The 19,242-nt window shown below is 44.4% G+C and overlaps 1 pseudogene; it reads right to left on the reverse strand.

Annotated features, from left to right (window-relative positions):
* Positions 1 to 3,343: 3,343 nt before the first annotated feature.
* The window catches only part of LOC130376779 (sodium channel protein type 4 subunit alpha-like), a 257,529-nt pseudogene continuing 241,630 nt past the window's right edge, over positions 3,344 to 19,242 (reverse strand).

Raw genomic sequence — 19,242 nt, forward strand, 5'->3', positions numbered from 1 at the left:
TAAGCTTAAAAGTTAGGATCTGTGAAGCGCAGTGTTGGTCACTCAACTGTTCTTAAAAATATGTAGAGAGACATGAATGATTATTTAGCCATCCTCTAGCTGAGGGCATTTGCCTTCTGGGAGCCACTTTATTTAATACAGTTTCATACTTGAAATGGTTAAGTATCCATTAAAGCTGAGCCCTAAGATTATGTTACAAAAAAATAGTAAACATTGAGTATATTAGTTATTCCTCTTTCATAAAAGCAGGAGTGTGAATGTCGCTCCGTGCTATCTAAGAAGGGACTTGTGTCATTTGTAATAGCCTATATAAAATATCATAATAACAATCTATATATCATATTCAGATTGTTATATCTCTAAGAACTATCCATTTTGCTTATTTATTATTTTACTCATCCATGTTGGAGTGTGACTGTCACTCTATGTTATCTAAGAGGGAACTTCTGTCATTATGCATCAGCCAACAGTGGACCCCTGTCATTCCATACAGTACAAGTGTGGACCACTTTCTGTGATGCAAATCAACAATTCAAATGCATTTCTTTAAAAATAGATTGGGGATGAGTGACATTGTAAAATGGTAAATTAAGGCTAATTTGGGGATTGAAACAATTTCAAAGGTCTAGACCCTTAGATGTATTTAATTTTAATGTTTATCATTTTATTGATACAAATTAATTGATAGGTTTTTGGTTAGGACTATTCATTCCTAAAAACACACTAACAACTCGAGTTTGACAAATTATTATTACATTAGTTGAGATTACTATCTATCCCTTATAGTATATATAGTATTTCCTCTTTCATAAAAGCATGAGTGTGAATGTCGCTCCATGCTATCTAAGAAGGGACTTGTGTCATTTTGTAATAGCTAACAGTGGACCCTGTCATTAGAAAAAGTTATGTTATGCAAATCAACAGATAAAATGCATTCCTTGAACCGTAGACTAAGCACACAAGTTGTAGTTGTAAAAAAATAAAAAACCTTATTAAGTTAGATATTTGTGTTCATGACAACATTGTTGGGGCAACTTTAATTGCAAAATAACACTATGTATATACATATATATATCTTATTTTATTTAGATTGTTATTACCTCTTAAGAACTGTCCATTTTGCTTATTTATTATTTTACTCATCCATGATGGAGTGTGAATGTCACTCTATGCTATCTAAGAGGGAACTTCTGTCATTATGCATCAGCCAACAGTGGACCCCTGTCATTCCATACAGTACAGGTGGACCATTTTGTGATGCAAATCAACAATTCAAATGCATTTCTTTAAAAATAGATTGGGGACTGGAGTACATTGTAAAATGGTAAATTAAGGCTAATTTGGGGATTTAACATTTCAAAGGTCTAGACCAGGGGTGCCCAACCAGTCCGATCGCGGTCCTACCAGTAGAATCCGCCGACAGATCCCAAGGTCCGATCGCGAGGGTGAAGAAAAAAAAAAAAAAAAAATTTTTAATTTTTTTTTTAATAAATTAAATTTGCGCGGGGACATATACGTGCGGTAGCGCAATGTGCTGTTAACAGTACAGTTGAAAAGCCGCGTCAACATAGTTACAACAACTTCTAAAGGTTGGCAATGTGCTGAGGGGAAACAAGCTAAGACCGACCAGTTTCACCCTGAGGTGGTAGGAAGGATTATTGATTATCGTTGAGAAGGTGCCGTGGCGCAAGACGGAATGAACCCCCACTGAAGTCCGTAGGTTCACGATACAACCACCCCTCGCCCTCCCCCCCCCCCCCGTCAACAATTGTTTCGCTACCCCCCCCCCCCCCCCCCCCCGCTTGAAGGTAGTGTTTGCTGGGAGATCTCGGGAGGTTGGCTACTTGAAAAGTAGATCTTGGGTCAAAAAAGGTTGGGCACCCCTGGTCTAGACCCTTATATTGTATTTGTTTATCATTTTAATTGATACAAATGAATAGATAGGTTTTTTGTTAGACAATTCCCTTCCTAAAAACACACTAACAATTCAAGTTTGACAAATTATTATTACATTAGTTGAGATTACTATCTTTCCCTTACAGTATATATAGTTATTACCTCTTTTCATAAAAGAAGGAGTGTGAATGTCGCTCCATGCTATCTAAGAAGGGACTTGTGTCATTTTGTAATAGCCAACAGTGTCATCCAAATTAAATGTATTATTATTATTATTAGTGGACCCCTGTCACTGCATACAAAAAAAGTCTGGAACTTTTAAAGCTGAGCCATTTTTGTGTGCATGTTTCAAGAGACTTTACTAAGTAGTCTGTTTAACAGCCCTCTACACTCTGACAGACGTGTGAACGACTGCAGGTCGTTCACACAATAGAGGAGTGTTTGAAGCGACGTGTGTGGATTGGTCGTTGAAAATCAAGCTCTGGCCAGCAGAGGCGCTATAGAGTATGGGCTAAACACTCACACACTTTCAGGTCCCCTCTTGGCAAAAGTTGTGAAAATGCGTAAAAATATTTTAGGCATGTTTTTAGGTTGATTTAAGGCATGACCAAAAGGGGACCTGAAAAATGTCCCCTCTTGGCTCGGAGGTCCCCTGTTGGTGAAGGTGTTACGACGCCGAAGTCCACTGTTGGATAGTTAGGCGAGTACACACACACACACACACACAACACACACACACACACCACACACACACACACACACACACACACACACCAGCAGTGCAATACATTTGACCTTTCAGATTCTTCAGTTCAATTCATTTTACATTTCTGCAATTTAGCAATGCTTTGCGCTTTTCTTTCAGCTGTCATTTTATTTGTTTCCAAGCATTTAAATTTTCTTAAATGGTGTGCATGTTTACATTGTTTACTCAATTTAGACTTTTGAACTTTTGTTCAAATCCCTTTACTTTATCCCTTTAAATGCCATTTAACGTTTCTTTGTGGCTTTATAAAAAAAAAAATTCATCCTCACTTTGTAGGCCTACAGCACTCACCGCATGTTCTGCAGAAAATGCATTTTCTAGTTATATTACATATGATATAGGTATAGAGCTCCAGGAGTGCGCTCTGTCCAGTTTGAGGTTCAGTCTGATAGCTCATTGGTCAATGGGAAGCAGCTCATTTGCATTAAAGCTATAGACACCGGAAAAGGCGCATTCTGAAGGGATTGAAACAGAGGGGAATAGCGGTAGGCAAGATTTTTTTTCCTAAAAGCTATTTCCAGCAAACGGCTTCATGACATGTTTTCTGGGACTCAAATACTATGTTTACCGGTTGGGAAAACACCATAATATGTCTCCTTTAAATGTAAAACACTTATATACATATATATACATTTATACATATACATTTATATATATAAACGATTATTGTTGCCAGCTCTATTATACAGTGAGCTGTATGACAGTGAGGCCAGGAAGTTTTGGAACCGGACTGTATGCTATCTCCTCCGTGAGATAGCTGAAACAGCTCCAAGATAGCTGAGATGATAGCTCCTAGGTTCTCGTGGCGTGTGGATACTAACCATAGGTCTGGGTATGGGCTTCTGGGGCTTCTTGGAGCCGAGCTTCTTCATTGCGTTGTAGTACTTCTTCTGTTCCTCCGTCATGAAGATGTCCTGTCCCCCTAAGTAAACACAAAGACACTATCACATACCCTGGCCAACACAGCTCCTTGCTTGCTAACATCACCACATATATTTGGTTTGGTACATTGTGTGCAACAAATACAACCCATTTCTCCTTTAAAGAAAGAAAAGACTTTGCAGTTTTTTCAATTGCTTAAGCACAATTTTCAAAACAGGGCCCGTTTTTCATAACAACCAGTCACACACACAATCAGCAGAACACCTCAGACCCTTTGCAAAATGAATCACTCTTGTCAAAGCTATACAAAAATATAACCAAACCATATTTTGTCCCCATATGAAACACACATGCTTAAAATGACTTAATTCTTTCGGAACCAGTTAAACACTCGTTTACATTAGATAGCTAGATTGAATTAAGCCTTATACCGATTTTGCTACTCGAACGGACCGTGTCAATTATCCGAACGTACATGGCTTTTAAGAGATTGGATAATGGCCGGAGCATGGCTGAATCCGCTACCCTAGGTGGCGCTGTAGCCCTTTCAACAAGTGGTTAAAGAGCCACTTCCAGTTGACCTCTACGTCCCAGCAACAACAAACACAGGTGGCATCAGAGAAAGGGAAAACCGTAACCATTAATAAAAACAGTGAGGCCTTCTGGCAATAAAATCGCCGATCTTCTGAATGAGTAAGTAGTATTAAACGTCAAATATTTAAATGTAATATTGTCCGTAGATTTGTTTTCAGGGAGATAGTCTCGAGGTAACGTGTCAGACTTGCATCCGGTCGTCCGGGGTTCAATCCCCACCTAATTAGTAATTTAGGAAGGATTACTGGAGAAATCAAACAACTTTCGATGCCTCGACGCTCGTAGTCTTGAAATGACCAAAAAAAAGTTTTTTACAAGTAAATATTCTTTATTTTTATAATAATATTTTATTATTTGTCGTAAACAAAACAATCACAGACAACATATACATACACCATAAGACAACAAACTCACAGGACAATACAAAATACAACACGGGGGGGGGGGGAATGCAGATCCATACTTTTAAGGTAGTGGCTATTCGTACGGCGACCGTAAGAATTGCAATTAGGCTATTCGTACGACGCGCCGTAAAAATGCTGCATTAGTCTATTTTCACGGCAGGTTATGGTTAGGGTAAGGGTTAGGGTTATGGTTATTACTATAATCACTGTTTCCCACAGACCAATGACCAATGTGTGGTGCGCGCGGGGGGGTGGGGGTGGGTGCGACAAGGCACGGTGGCGTCAGCGCACAAGTTTAGTTTTTACCTGAACTTGTGATTCTGTGACATTCAAGGAATGAATTGCAACAGACAACTAAAGCTGGAGGTTTTTTTTCAATTACAAATAAACTCAAGACCTATCTGAACCAATATTTAACTTTTTTCGGAAATATAAAATAAATAGTAACAATATACTACTAGGTACAACAAGGCAACTAACTAAAATATGAAACTGCATTAGCCTAATGTGCAAAGCTTGCATGCCCCATCAGAACACTTAATTCTACGTGGGTTCCTGAAAAATAACTCAAGTGCTCGATCATAAGGGTCCTCATTCGGTTCTGGCCCATTTATGGAGATTCTTAATCAATTAGGGCCTTTAGCAGACGCTTTTATCCAAAGCGACTTAAATCAGTTAATACACACATTGACACACCGACGGCAGAGTCAACCATGCAAGGCGACAGCCAGCTCGTCAGGAGCAGTTAGGGTTAATTGTCTTGCTCAGGGACACATCAACCCTCAGCTAGGAGGAGCTGGGGATCAAACTAGCAACCTTTCGGTTACAAGACACCTGCTCTCCCTCCTGAGCTAAGCCAACCCATAATCAGGCTGCCAGGTGTTCCCCTTGAAGCCTGTTCCTGAGGTCTGTTTTTATCTGGGGATAAAAACAAATAAAATGTATTATCAATAAAGTATTAAAATGCCCATTACTTCAAGAAATATACTAAGGAATATCTGAGAAATCCCGCTCGCAATTCACAGAGGAGACTGGGACAATCAGGGCAATGCTGGCAAGGAGACTGAGGCAGGGGTAGAGGTCTAACCACTCATTATACTCACTCGCCAGCAGAGTCAGGAGCTCCTCCTGGCTCTTGTTCTTGAATTAAAGATAGAGCACATAAGAGAAAGAGAGAAAGAGAAAGAGATAGAGATTTTCACATACCTGTAATGACCCTGTAATGATATGGTTTTTGAAAGAAAACCACTCTTGGAGGAGCACCTTCTCTTGGTCTGGACAGATTTTTTTTGCCAGAGTCTGCAGCTGTGCAATGGACATATTGTCAGGGAGGGCAGCCGACTGAGGTCTAAGGACATGGAAGGCTCCTAGGATGTCCAGCTCCTGGAACCTCCTTTTCAGTTCTGTCTCCAGGCCATTAATGTAGGGTTGGATGACCTACAATGAACAGATCAGCACATTTTCTCTACCAGGAACAGAAGGATCGAAATTATTAAGCTCCTCAAGCTGCTCCGTCTCGTCTGGACGAGGCCTTTTTTGGCGCAGAAAAAACTTTTCAATACTCATCTGGATTAAAGCAACAAACATTCAGTCAGAATAAAATAATATTTAGAATAGAATGTAATAAATGTTTTCTATTATTTTGATATGGGCACCGTATAGGCCTATCTAAACTATAACCGCATTTCATCTTAATCGCAGTGTTCGCTGCGTTACCAACGACGTTGTCTATGATGACGGGTGCGGAATGTTCAATATCAATAACGTTGAGTTCATAAAGCTAATATTACCTTTTCTGAGTTAACAAAAAATGTGGGCAAGTGTGTTAGACCACAGTATATCATACTAACCTTTGGTAAACTGCAAATGTCGCCGACCGTCTTCTCTGTGCCAAATATATTTTTCCATTGACCTCAAGCATTGCGCGTAGACAGGAGGAGCGGGCGAATCAGCCGCCAGTGAGTGTGCATGTAACTCCGCGTTTACATGCACACATCAGGGGCCGTATTCACAAAGGATCTTAGGGCTAAAAGTAGGTCCTAACTGGCGAATTTAGGAGTAACTCCTAAAAATAATGGGCGTGTCACTCTTAAATTTAGGACTTTCACTAAGAGCAATTCACAAAGTATTTTAGGCCTAAAAGTAGCACCTAAGTCTAGGAGAGCTTAAAATTCCTCATGAGGACTCCTAACTCAGTAAGACCTATTCACAAAGAATCGTAAAATGCCTGCGAGACGAAATGTTAGGGTATTAAACTTGTTGTGGAGTTAGTGCGCGATGCATTAACATCCCCGACTAACAGGAATAAAATGTTTGGCCACACTACGTTATTTAACAACAGGGGAAATGCAACTTTGCAATGCCGACGATTTAAAAATATCGCAACCATCAGTCAGCCGTGCCATAAACATTCCTTTTGACATTCAACAATTACAAAGGATCAAAGCCAACTTCATGGCAATTGCAGGTATGCCCGGTGTGGTCGGTGCTATTGACGGGACGCACATAAAAATAATTGCGCCATCAAAAGACGAGGACGTGTTCGTCAATAGGAAGAAAGTGCATTCCATGAACAAGCAGGTTGTTTTTGATGCAAATTTTAACATAGCCTACTGGATGTTGATGCAAAGTGGCCTGGAGCTTCAGCTACCCATGATTCGCGCATTTTAATGGTGAGCGGTCTGAGGCAGCTTTTTGAGATGTACCAGTTGGGTGTCACTTGCTGGGTGACAGTGACTATCCATGCAAGACGTGGCTCTAAACACCCTACCTCAATCCACAACCGGGAGCACAGTTAAAGTATAACATGTAAGTGATTACGCAGATTACGCTTAGTCCTATGCGTAAAACACATCGTATTGGCTCTTTGACGCCTTTTATTTGTTGAATCCATATTTATTATTGTTTAGTGATTTCCTCCATATATGCTAGAGCACACAAACATACAAATGTTGTGGAGAGAGGAATTGGGCAAATGAAACGTCGGTTTCATGTCCTCCACGGCGAAATACGCCTCACCCCAGAGAGGGCAAGCACAGTAATCACTATGTGCCATTCTACACAACCTCTGCAAGCGGAGGAACATTCCACAGCCAGACGTTGATGATGATGATGATGATGATGATGATGATGATGATGATGGCGATCAACATGACAATGAATTTGGCCGTGTGGAACGGAGTGGACTGGCATTTAGGGATCACTTTGAAAACACATTTTAGGTAAACACCTTGGTACAAATCAGTCAGCACTTGTGTAGTTCATAACATTTTTCTTTTCAATTTCACGTATTTTTTTTGTTTGCTTTCTCTCTCTCTTGAACGTGCAGGCTACAACGTCATTATCGTGGTCTGCACATAATTGTCATCATGCATGTATTCTGCTAACTGCACTATAACTACTTAAAGGTTGGGTACGCGATTTGCGAAACGCCAGCAGATTTTGAAAATACACAACTCAAATGGTCCTACCCCCTCTCCTTCAACGCTGACTCTGACTCCACCCATTCCAAGTACCTGGACGCGCAATCATGCACGAGCGCGAACAGAGATGCGCGAGAGCGAGCCAGGCTAGCGTAGGTTTTCGTTTAACAACATGGCACTACATTCAGCTGTAAGTTGCACCCAGTACCGCGGGAAGTAGGGGTGCTGGGGTTGCTGCAACACCCCTGTCCGAGGCCCTGTCTTATCACAGAAAACGATCATTTCTAAAAACTCCGGCCAAAGTGGAGATTTCTGAAAACGCCGGTTATGTGTTGTCGTGTCAACGGGGAGAAACGGGATTTTAGGTTCTGAAGTGTCACATTATGCACCAGGAAATGCTTAACGTCATGTGAGCGCCGCTGTACCGTATTGGTCCGAATATAAACACAAACCCCATTGTAAGACGACCTATGTTTGGAAAAAAGATTTGAAGACCAGATCTTGTTTTTATGAATAAATAAATTGTATTCATTGAAATAATATACGAAAATAAAAAGACATAGAATAAAACACTGCATTGCGACTAAACAGTAGTGAAAATAGGCCGTACTGATGTGTACACCAAAGACTATTCCTGACACTCCTCTGCCCCGCTGTGTTCGCTCTGGCTGTGGTCGCTCCGAACTGTTTCGGCCCGTGGCAAAGCGAGTCATCCTCGATGCAGTCCAAGGCATTTTGAGACGCAGCATTTATTTAATGCTCATATGACCTAGTGCTGAAAAAAGGTTATATGAAAAAGTGTGAGGGTAGCGGTGGTGCGCTAAACTTGTTCTGTGAGCAGCTGGATGTGAACCATGGTGTGAAGGAAGTGAACACAACGATCGATTTTCAACTGTGCGCGCATGCACTGGTGTAATTGAGCTGCGCTGCTATATATCTTTTTTATCAATGTAACGAGTTGCGAGTCTAGTGCAGGCTGAGTTGTTTTTTCCAGCACCCCCTGCTGAGAATACGTTCTCGCGGCTATGGTTAAAAACATTAAACGGTCACATAAATCATTACTATTTTTAGAAAATGTATGTTTGTTTCATATAATTGTATTGGAAGTCCTGGTTTTCACTAGGGTTGCTGCGGTGTGGACATTTTCACAACGAGTAATACACTCGTCTCAACACCGGTATTACCGAGTATAAACGGTATAAACTTTGAAACTAGGTCAACCGCCACACAAGCATCGGTTTTTAGACCCTTCTCGTCCTTCAGTGGCCGCCAACGTTCGAAAGCAGCGCCTAGGATTATTCTTGATTTCAGTTTTTCTCTTTCAGCGTTTTTATTATCAATTACTCTCTGAAAAAGAGTTTTCCTTCTCTTTGCTGGTGGAGGTGGTGGTGGTGGGGATGGTGGCGTCTTGTCTGCCATGGAAATTCTCGTCTACTGCTAGGTCCAAATGTGGATTAACTAGTTCCAGTAGCTACCGCAGGATAACAACAAACAGGAGCTTGCTCTGGGTCACGAGTACTGCACGAAGGGGTCGCGCGCGGGGGAGGGGGAGTGCAGTACGACCGTTGATTGACGTACTTACTGTCCAATGCAACGAGGTGGCAATCCAAATGATTGGCTGGAGTTTTTCGAGCCCTGCCCGTTCCACAGATGATTGACTTGTTTAATTTTCATGTCAGTACTTCTAACTCAGTGGCTGTAAGCGGGTTATGATAAGGATTTCAAGTAATTTTGCAAAAATGGCCAAAAAAGCAAATTCCGTACCCAACCTTTAATAGGAATTAATTTCTAGCCTAGGCTATTTCCTTGTTTTTCGGTGATTTAGTGGGCTCGCCTGAACAACCAATCACCGAACTGACCGCTTCTAAACTCGTGCACGAGAATTGACGTAATCCATAGCAACGGCGCGTCACTCTTAGTTCATTCTTAGTGATTCATCCTTAGTAAGAGTAGGTCTCAGCGGCTTTGTGAATAACTTTTAAGAAAAAACTCCTACGTAAAATGTTTTAGCGCGAGTTAGGAGCACTCCTAGCGGTAAGATAAAATGCTTTGTGATTACGGCCCCAGATCCGCATAGATGTGGAAGAACAGCTCAATCGGAATAGAAAAGTATCATATATATACGCCTCAATCGGAATACAATTATCTGTTCGGAATATAATTCTATGCGGAATAGAAGAGGTGGTGTAGTCCGCTATAAACACTTATTCCGATTAGTTTGGGGTTTAATTTGCAATTGGTCCACTCCGTCTGTACTTTAATGCACACCGAACTTTACCGCTGTCAAGGAAAGTGGATTTATTGCCTGATTCACGTCTTTGTTATTATCCCTCCTTAGTAGTTACAGTAGTCCGTTAACTTATCAACCCCAGCGTGTCCGGTTGCTAAGCGACGGGTGACATCGGTGGGTTCATGTGTTCGCGTATCGTCGCTCTCGCTCCGTCTCCGTGTCCGTGTCCGTGTGTTTGTGTATGTGTGTGTGTGTGTGTGTGTGTGTTTGTGAACGAGAATGGCAGGGAGAATGAGTGCTATGCGGAGACGAATGAACCGACCGATTCTTAGATTTCCAAATCGCGTAAAAAAGAAAAGAAAAAAAAGACAATCAATTTGTGGCGCTCGATGCTGATTCTGTGGCGCCGCGCCACACAATGGTCTATGTATGGGAAACACTGAATTAATTACTATAATTACGGTCGGCCCGGTTAGGGTTAGGGTTAGCGCCGAGCAGACTGATAGGTCAAGTGCGGTCACGTGACAAGCTCGGTCGCCGTACGAATAGCCACTGCCTACTTTTAAATAAATTACTTAAAAATGTCCAGTTTCTTAAGTTCATACTTATAAAGTTCCAGGGTTCTTCTTTACCACAGTCATGGTCATTGAGAGCTGATGCTGCTCGCTCCATTGACAGGAGGTCTAAAAAGTCCTTCAGCCAATTGTCAATGCTGAAGCAATTGGGTTTACGTATCTTCCAATTTATCAAAATAATTTGCTTCGCTGACAGGAAAGCCAAGGCTATGATGCGTTGATTGAATGTTTTCGACTCGACTGCCGAGAAGGCAGGTTAACATTTCCCAAAACATTGTACTGCGGTACTGCCACAATTGATCAATGTTCCTGCCTCTCCGCAACCATGCCAACACAAAGAGAGGGAATTGTCCATTTTCTTTAATCTGCTTGGTGTTATATAAGCCCTGTGTAAAAATTTTAATTGAAGAATTTTATATCTTACACATTTGGATAGGGTTATAGTGTTTTTTGTTACTGTATCCCACTGTGCATTACTCAAGGATATGCCCAAGTCCTGCTCCCATTTGTGTTGGATAGAGGATAGGTTATCAACGGATGCAGTGGTCAACAACTCGTACAACCTTGACACTGTTCTCTTTTCTGATGCAATCTCCCTCAATTTTATATCCAACTCTTTATCCTGGATCTCTACTGTGTTTTTTTTTTAAATAAGTAACCCCAAAATAGATTTGAATTGTAAATACGCAAAAAAGTCGACATCTTTTAATCATATTGTGTTTTTAAGACATTAAAGGGTACCATATATCCATTCTTCACTATCTGACCCAATTGGTTTATACCTCTTTGTTGCCACGATTTGTTTGTTAATGTTTTACCACCAGCTTTTAATACAGGGGTACTCCATATAGGGCATGATGGTAAATATGCTCCATTGAAGGGGAGACGTTTCTGGATAATTTTCACAACCTCACAGGAAAATTTTATTAGAGGATTTCCTATTTTCAAGTTGGTTTTAGGGTAATACCATAAAGCGGTTAGGGAGAGGGATTTGTCTTGGTTGGCTAAAATGTTTTCGTCGACCCACTTCCAACTCCCAAACTCGCTCTGTCCTGTATAGGCCCACAACAAAGGAAACCTAGCATTATAGGCAAGGTAATAAGAATAAACATCTTGGACTACCTTCTCCTGGAACCGTCACCTTATCGTGGTGGAGAGGTTTGCGTGTCCCTGTGAACCTGAGGGCTGTGTTGTCTGGAGCCTTGTGCTCCTGGTAGGGTCTCTCATGGCAGAGTGGTCTCAGGCGAGGGGCCAGACTAAGAATGGTTCAAAAATCCTCAATGAATATCGAAAAAAGAGGAGATGTGACCCGGCCCGGAGGAAGCCCGGGGCCCCCGTCTGGAGCTAGGCCCAGGCGGAGGGCTCGATGGCGAGCGCCTGGTGGCCGGGTTTGCCACGGAGCCCGGTCGGGCACAGCCCGAACAAACTACGTGGCACCCCCCCTCTCTTCATCTCATGGGCCCACCACCTGTGGGAAGACCCGTTGGGGTCGGGTGCGCAGCCACATGGGTGGCAGCGAAGGTCAGGGGTCTCGACGGACCAGACCCGGGCGGCAGAAGCTAGCTCTGGGGACGTGGAACGTCACCTCGCTGTGGGGAAAGGAACCAGAGCTTGTGAGGGAGGTGGAGCGCTATCAGTTAGATCTGGTGGGGCTTACCTCCACGCACAGTCTCAGCTCTGGTACCGTACTCCTGGATAAGGGTTGGACTCTATTCTTCTCCGGAGTTGCCAAGGGCGTGAGGCGCCGGGCGGGTGTGGGGATACTCATAAATCCCCGGCTGAGCGCCGCGGTGTTGGAGTTTACCCCGGTAGACGAGAGGGTCGCCTCCCTGCGCCTAAGGGTTGTAGGGGGGAAAACTCTGACTGTTGTTTGTGCGTATGCACCAAACAGCAGTTCAGAGTACTCGGCCTTCTTGGAGACCCTGAATGGAGTCCTGTATGGGGCTCCAGTAGGGGACTCCGTAGTTCTGCTGGGTGACTTCAACGCCCACGTGGGCAACGATGGAGACACCTGGAGAGGCGTGGTGGGGAGGAACGGCCTCCCTGATCTAAACCCGAACGGTCGTTTGTTATTGGACTTCTGTGCTAGTCATGGATTATCCATAACAAACACCATGTTCGAACATAAGGGTGCTCATAAGTGTACCTGGTACCAGAGTACCCTAGGCCGAAGATCAATGATCGATTTTGTGATCGTGTCATCTGATCTGAGGCCGCATGTTTTGGACAGGGTAAAGAGAGGGGCGGAACTGTCAACCGACCACCATCTGGTTGTGAGTTGGATCAGGGAATGGGGGAAATTTCCGGATAGACCTGGTAAGCCCAAACGCGTAGTGCGGGTGAACTGGGAACGTCTGGAGGAGGCCCCCGTCCTAGGTATCTTCAACTCACACCTCCGGCGGAGTTTTTCTAGCATTCCTGTGGAGGTTGGGGACATTGAGCCGGAGTGGGCTGTGTTCAAAGCCTCCATTGCTGAAGCTGCGGTGGCTAGCTGTGGCCTCAGGGTCTTAGGCTCCTCAAGGGGCGGTAACCCTCGGACACCGTGGTGGACACCGGTGGTCAGGGAAGCCGTCCGATTGAAGAAGGAGGCCTTCCGGGATATGATATCCGGGAGGACTCCTGACTCGGTTGCAGGGTACCGACAGGCCCGAAGGGCTGCAGCTGCTGCCGTGTCGGAGGCTAAGCAGCGGGTGTGGGAGAAGTTCGGAGAGGCCATGGAGAAGGACTTTCGGTCGGCACCAAAGTGTTTCTGGAAGACTATCCGGCACCTCAGGAGGGGGAAACGGGGAACCGTCCAAGCTGTGTACAGTAAGGAGGGGACTCTGTTGACCTCAACTGAGGAGGTCGTCGGACGTTGGAAGGAACACTTTGAGGAACTCCTGAACCCGAATAACACGCCCTCTATGTTGGAGGCAGAGCTCGAGGTTGATGGTGTTTCGTCGTCAATTTCCCTGGTGGAGGTCACTGAGGTAGTCAAACATCTCCGCAGTGGCAAAGCCCCAGGGATTGATGAGATCCAGCCAGAAATGCTAAAGGCTCTGGGTGTTGAGGGGCTGTCATGGTTGACACGCCTATTCAACATCGCGTGGGAGTCGGGTACAGTGCCAAAGGAGTGGCAAACCGGGGTGGTGGTTCCCCTGTTCAAAAAGGGGGACCAGAGAGTGTGTGCCAATTACCGGGGTATCACACTTCTCAGCCTCCCTGGTAAAGTCTACTCCAAGGTACTGGAAAGGAGGGTTCGGCCGATCGTCGAACCTCAGATTGAAGAGGAACAATGCGGTTTTCGCCCCGGACGTGGAACTACGGACCAGCTCTTCACTCTCGCAAGGATCCTGGAGGGGGCCTGGGAGTATGCCCATCCGGTCTACATGTGTTTTGTGGATCTGGAGAAGGCGTATGACCGGGTCCCCCGGGAGAAACTGTGGGAGGTGCTGCGGGAGTATGGGGTAAAGGGGTCTATCCTCAGGGCCATCCAATCCCTGTACTCCCAAAGCGAGAGCTGTGTTCGCGTCCTCGGCAGCCAGTCAGTTTCGTTCTCGGTGGGTGCTGGGCTCCGCCAGGGCTGCGCCTTGTCACCAATCCTGTTTGTGATATACATGGACAGGATATCGAGGCGTAGTCGTGGTGGGGAGGGGTTGCAGTTCGGTGGTCTGAGGATCTCGTCACTGCTTTTTGCGGATGATGTGGTCCTCATGGGATCATCGGCCTGTGACCTTCAGCACTCACTGGATCGGCTGGCGGCCGAGTGTGAAGCGGCTGGGATGAGGATCAGCACCGCTAAATCTGAGGCCATGACTCTTAGCAGGAAACCGATGGATTGCTTACTCCGGGTAGGAAATGAGTCCTTAGCCCAAGTGAAGGAGTTCAAGTACCTCGGGGTCTTGTTCGCGAGTGAGGGTACTATGGAACGTGAGATTGGCCGGAGAATCGGAGCAGCGGGGGCGGTATTGCGTTCGCTTTACCGCACCGTTGTGACGAAAAGAGAGCTGAGCCGCAAGGCAAAGCTCTCGATCTACCGGTCGATTTTCGTTCCTATCCTCACCTATGGTCATGAGGGCTGGGTGATGACCGAAAGGACGAGATCGCGGGTACAAGCGGCCGAGATGAGTTTTCTCAGAAGGGTGGTTGGCGTCTCCCTTAGGGATAGGGTGAGAAGCTCAGCCATCCGTGAGGAACTCGGATTAGAGCCGCTGCTCCTTTACTTAGAAAGGAGTCAGCTGAGGTGGTTCGGGCATCTGGTAAGGATGCCCACTGGGCGCCTTCCTTGGGAGGTGTTTCAGGCACGTCCAGGGGGAGGAGACCTCGGGGAAGACCCAGGACTAGGTGGAGAGATTATATCTCAACACTGGCCTGGGAACGCCTCGGGATCCCCCCGTCAGAGTTGGTCAATGTGGCCCGGGAAAGGGAAGTCTGGGGCCCCCTGCTTGAGCTGCTCCCCCCGCGACCCGACCCCGGATAAGCGGAAGAAAATGAGATGAGATGAGATCTTGGACTACCAATCCACCTCTTTTCCTCGGTCTGGTTAATCTTTTGTAACTTATTCTTGTTTTTTTATTACTCCACAAGAAATGAATAATTTATTAATTTCTTTCAACCTGTAAAGCGGGAGTTTAAGAGGAATTGCTGATATAAGAAATAATAATCTTGGTAAAATATTCATTTTAAGCACTTCTGCTCTGCCCCATATTGAAATGGGTAGAACTGTCCATCTCTTAATGTCCTCCTTAATTGTTTTAAGGAGGAGAGGGCCATTTAAATCAAAGATATCCTCAATGGTATTCTTAATGTTGATTCCTAGATATCTCATACCTTGTGGCTTCCATTGAATGGGGGCTGAACCCAGATGTGAAGGAAAGGTCATAGTATTTAATGGGATGGCTTCACTCTTATTAAAATTCACCTTATACCCTGAAAACTTCCCAAATAGCTCAATTAATTTCATTACTTGCGGGATTGACTGATGTGGTTGTGATAATGTTAATAACAAATCATCCGCAAATAGATTAGCTTTAAAATCATGACCCCCAATCTGGATACCAGTGATTTTCTTCTCAGCTCGGATAGCACATACTAGAGGTTCTAAGGCCAAAATGAAGAGTCTTATGGTGCGGCCACACCAACCGCGTTACTCGCGTTGGACAACGCGAGTACCGTGCCTAACCTGACGCTTGACCAGTGTGTGGTGGTTCAACGCTTCCAACGCGTCAACGCGCCAACGCAGCTAGATGAGTCCATGTCCATGCAAGTGAACGGAGCGTTCTCTCTTCGTCATAACTATCAAACCAAACATCCTTCACATTCACCGAGCGAACATTATGAAAGTAAAATGCACATTTCTCGCTAGAAATGTTTCCATAAACGCTTTTAATCGCGTAACTATGTTACTATTTCCACCCAGAATAAAGAAAGATGTCGGCCGTATGCTTCTGTGCAAGCTCACTACTCTCTGCCAGTGACGTCGGGTCAAGCTCCACGCTGATTGGCTACCGCGGCTAAGCGTCACGCATTGGAGCGTTGAAAGTTCAATTTTCTGAACTCCGGGCGTTGGGCGCGTTACTGCGTTTACGTGCGTAATTACTGCCGCGCCTAACGCCCCCAACGCAACGCTTCAACGCTTCAACGCTTCAACGCGTGTACCGCGCCTAGACCAATGGTTCCCTATGCAAAAATGCCGATTTTCAACGCCCCTAACGCGAGCAACGCGGTTGGTGTGGCCGTACCTTTAGATCTTAGAAGTTGGAAAGGTTCGGATACAGTTCCATTAGTTCTAATTGAAGCACTAGGGTTGTTATAGAGGGCCTTCATCCAGTTAATAATAACTGGTCCATAACCAAATTTTGACATAACATGAAACAAATAATGCCACTCTACCCTGTCCAAGGCTTTCTCAGCATCCAGCGATATGGCTATTGCTGGATGCTGTAGAGTGCTGGCTGTCGCCATTACCTGGAAGAGTCTCCTCATATTATTGGAAGCAAATCGACCTTTAATAAATCCTACTTGATCAAGATGGATCAATGAGGAAATGGCGGTCTCCATGCGCATTTTGCGAATTGCAAATTTTAGCAAACATCTTATAATCGTTATTCAACATACTTATAGGGCGAAAGTTTGTCATTTGCGAATGATCCTTACCAGGCTTAGGGCAACAGCGAGATAGTGGCTTGGCGCATAGTCAATGGCATGGAGTAATTAGTTAATATATCGTTGAATAGTAAAGTAAGAAGTGGAGATCAATTATTTTGGAGGCATTTATAGAGTTCTATGGTAAAGCCATCGTTGCCTGGTGCTTTCCCAGTTGGTAAAGCTTTCAAAGCTGCGAGTATTTCCCTTTCTGTGACAGGTGCCTCTAAACTTTCTCTCTCCTCTTCTTTTAAAGTTGGTAAGGAGATGTCCTGAAAAAAAGCTTCCATCTCGTTCTCGTTTATTGGACCTTCTGACTGATAAAGTTTTGAATAATATTCTCTGAAAGCTGTATTAATTTGTAAATATTCTTGCTTATTAGTTTGAGATGAGATTTCTGATTTCTCTGCCTTTTTTTTTATGTGTTGCAGTTTCACCTTTTCCCATGTGCGTCCATTAAACCTGTGGAAGTGAGAAATGCGTTTGCATATGGAGGTAGATTTGTGTCTTTATTATGCAATCAAAAATAATAGGTTTGAGAGCAAAACTTTCCACACTGCAATCAAAAAATTGATTTGAGAGCAAAACTATCGACTCTGCAATCAAAAAATGTTTTATTGCAAGATAAATTAATGTGATAAAAAAAATATTAATGGGAATCCAAAAGTTTTGTTTGCGAATCAAAAAGCTTTGTTTGCGAATCCTAAAGTTTTGCTTGCGAATCCAAAAGCTTTGCTTGCTGTTGAGCTGAATCTCGTGGGCGGGACCTACGCCGAAAGATGTAAGACGCGTCTCTATTGGCCAGTCTCGATCGGAGTGACAGCTTGGCAACATCCACAGTTAGTAACGAGAGAGGGAGTTCTATTTCATGTAGGCTACGCCGTCTAGGGTTCGTCTTATGGGCTTGTCCCGTGCGCGCGCTTGCGCGCCCTGAAAATCCCGTAGGCCTCCCTGTCAGCCGACAAGGAGACCATGGCAGAGGAGAGCAGGGCGATGTTGTTGACCGCCGCCGCGGATTGAGAGGCACGACAATCTGCTTCTGGAGGCGGTCGGGGGCAGCGGCTTTTCAGATGTTGCCAAGCTGTCACTCCGATCGAGACTGGCCAATAGAGACGTGTCTTACATCTTTCGGCGTAGGTCCCGCCCACGAGATTCAGCTCGACAGCAAGCAAAGCTTTAGGATTCGCAAACAAAGCTTTTTGATTCGCAAACAAAACTTTTGGATTCGCAAACAAAACTTTTGGATTTGCAAACAAAACTTTTGGGTTTGCAAACAAAACTTTTGGATTCCCATTAATATTTTTTTTATCACATTAATTTATCTTGCAATAAAACATTTTTTGATTGCAGTGTCGATAGTTTTGCTCTCAAATCTATTTTTTTATTGCAGTGTGGAAAGTTCTGCTCTCAAACCTATTATTTTTGATTGCATAATAAAGACACAAATCTACCTCCATATTTGCAGAGCCTTGGTGTTTTGGGAAAGACTTTAGCTGGCCGTCAGGTTATTAGCAGACATACCGAGGACGGCACAGTGAAACAACGGCTATATAGCAAGTGAGACAAAGCGGAGCAAATTGGAAGCCAACCGACATGACGTCGTCACACGTATCCAGTGGACGATCAACGGAGCATTCTCTAAAGCCAAGGGCTACAGAGGAGAGTTTGCATGGAAGTACAGCAATACAGGAGAACCTGCACAGCGCTTCGTTAAGGACACGCTTGCAAGTAAGTTGTTCAGAGAGATCAAGTTCATCATCAGCGGGGTCTGCAGCAGTCGGAGTAAGAGCAAGAGCCGAAGCAGCAAAGGCACGGCTGTCCTATGCTGAAGAGGAAGCTAATCTGAGGCTACAACAACTAAGTTGGAAGTGTCTTTAGAAATGCTCAAACATAAAAAAGAGGCTGCAGCAGCCATTGCTGAAGCAGAGACATTTGAAGCTGCTGCTGTTGTTTAGGGTGAGAGACATAGTTGTGACCTGAACATAGACTCTGTTCCTTTAGAAGCCTCACAACGAACAAAGCAGTATTTGCTTGATCAATTTAAAGGGGACCTATTATGCTTTTTCGACTTTTATGACCTATAAACGTTGTTATAATGATTGATAGTCATGTTAACCATACTAAAGTGTCAAACAATGACGTACATGCATTTCAACGTATTCCCTGCTGACAGTCTGGGGTGGCTGTGCAGAGCGCTAAACACTCGGGACAACGTTTGCGATTCACTTGTTCACATTTCCGGGAAATCATCTACGTAGAGGCACTCCTGCCACGCCCCCATATGCCTGGTCAAATCTGCCCGCACGCGCGCTTCAAGGAAGGTAACCAATCACAACGGAGTTGGGTTGGC

This window comes from Gadus chalcogrammus, chromosome 23 (genome assembly GCF_026213295.1).
Source record: "Gadus chalcogrammus isolate NIFS_2021 chromosome 23, NIFS_Gcha_1.0, whole genome shotgun sequence".
NCBI classification, from domain to species: Eukaryota; Metazoa; Chordata; class Actinopteri; order Gadiformes; family Gadidae; genus Gadus; species Gadus chalcogrammus.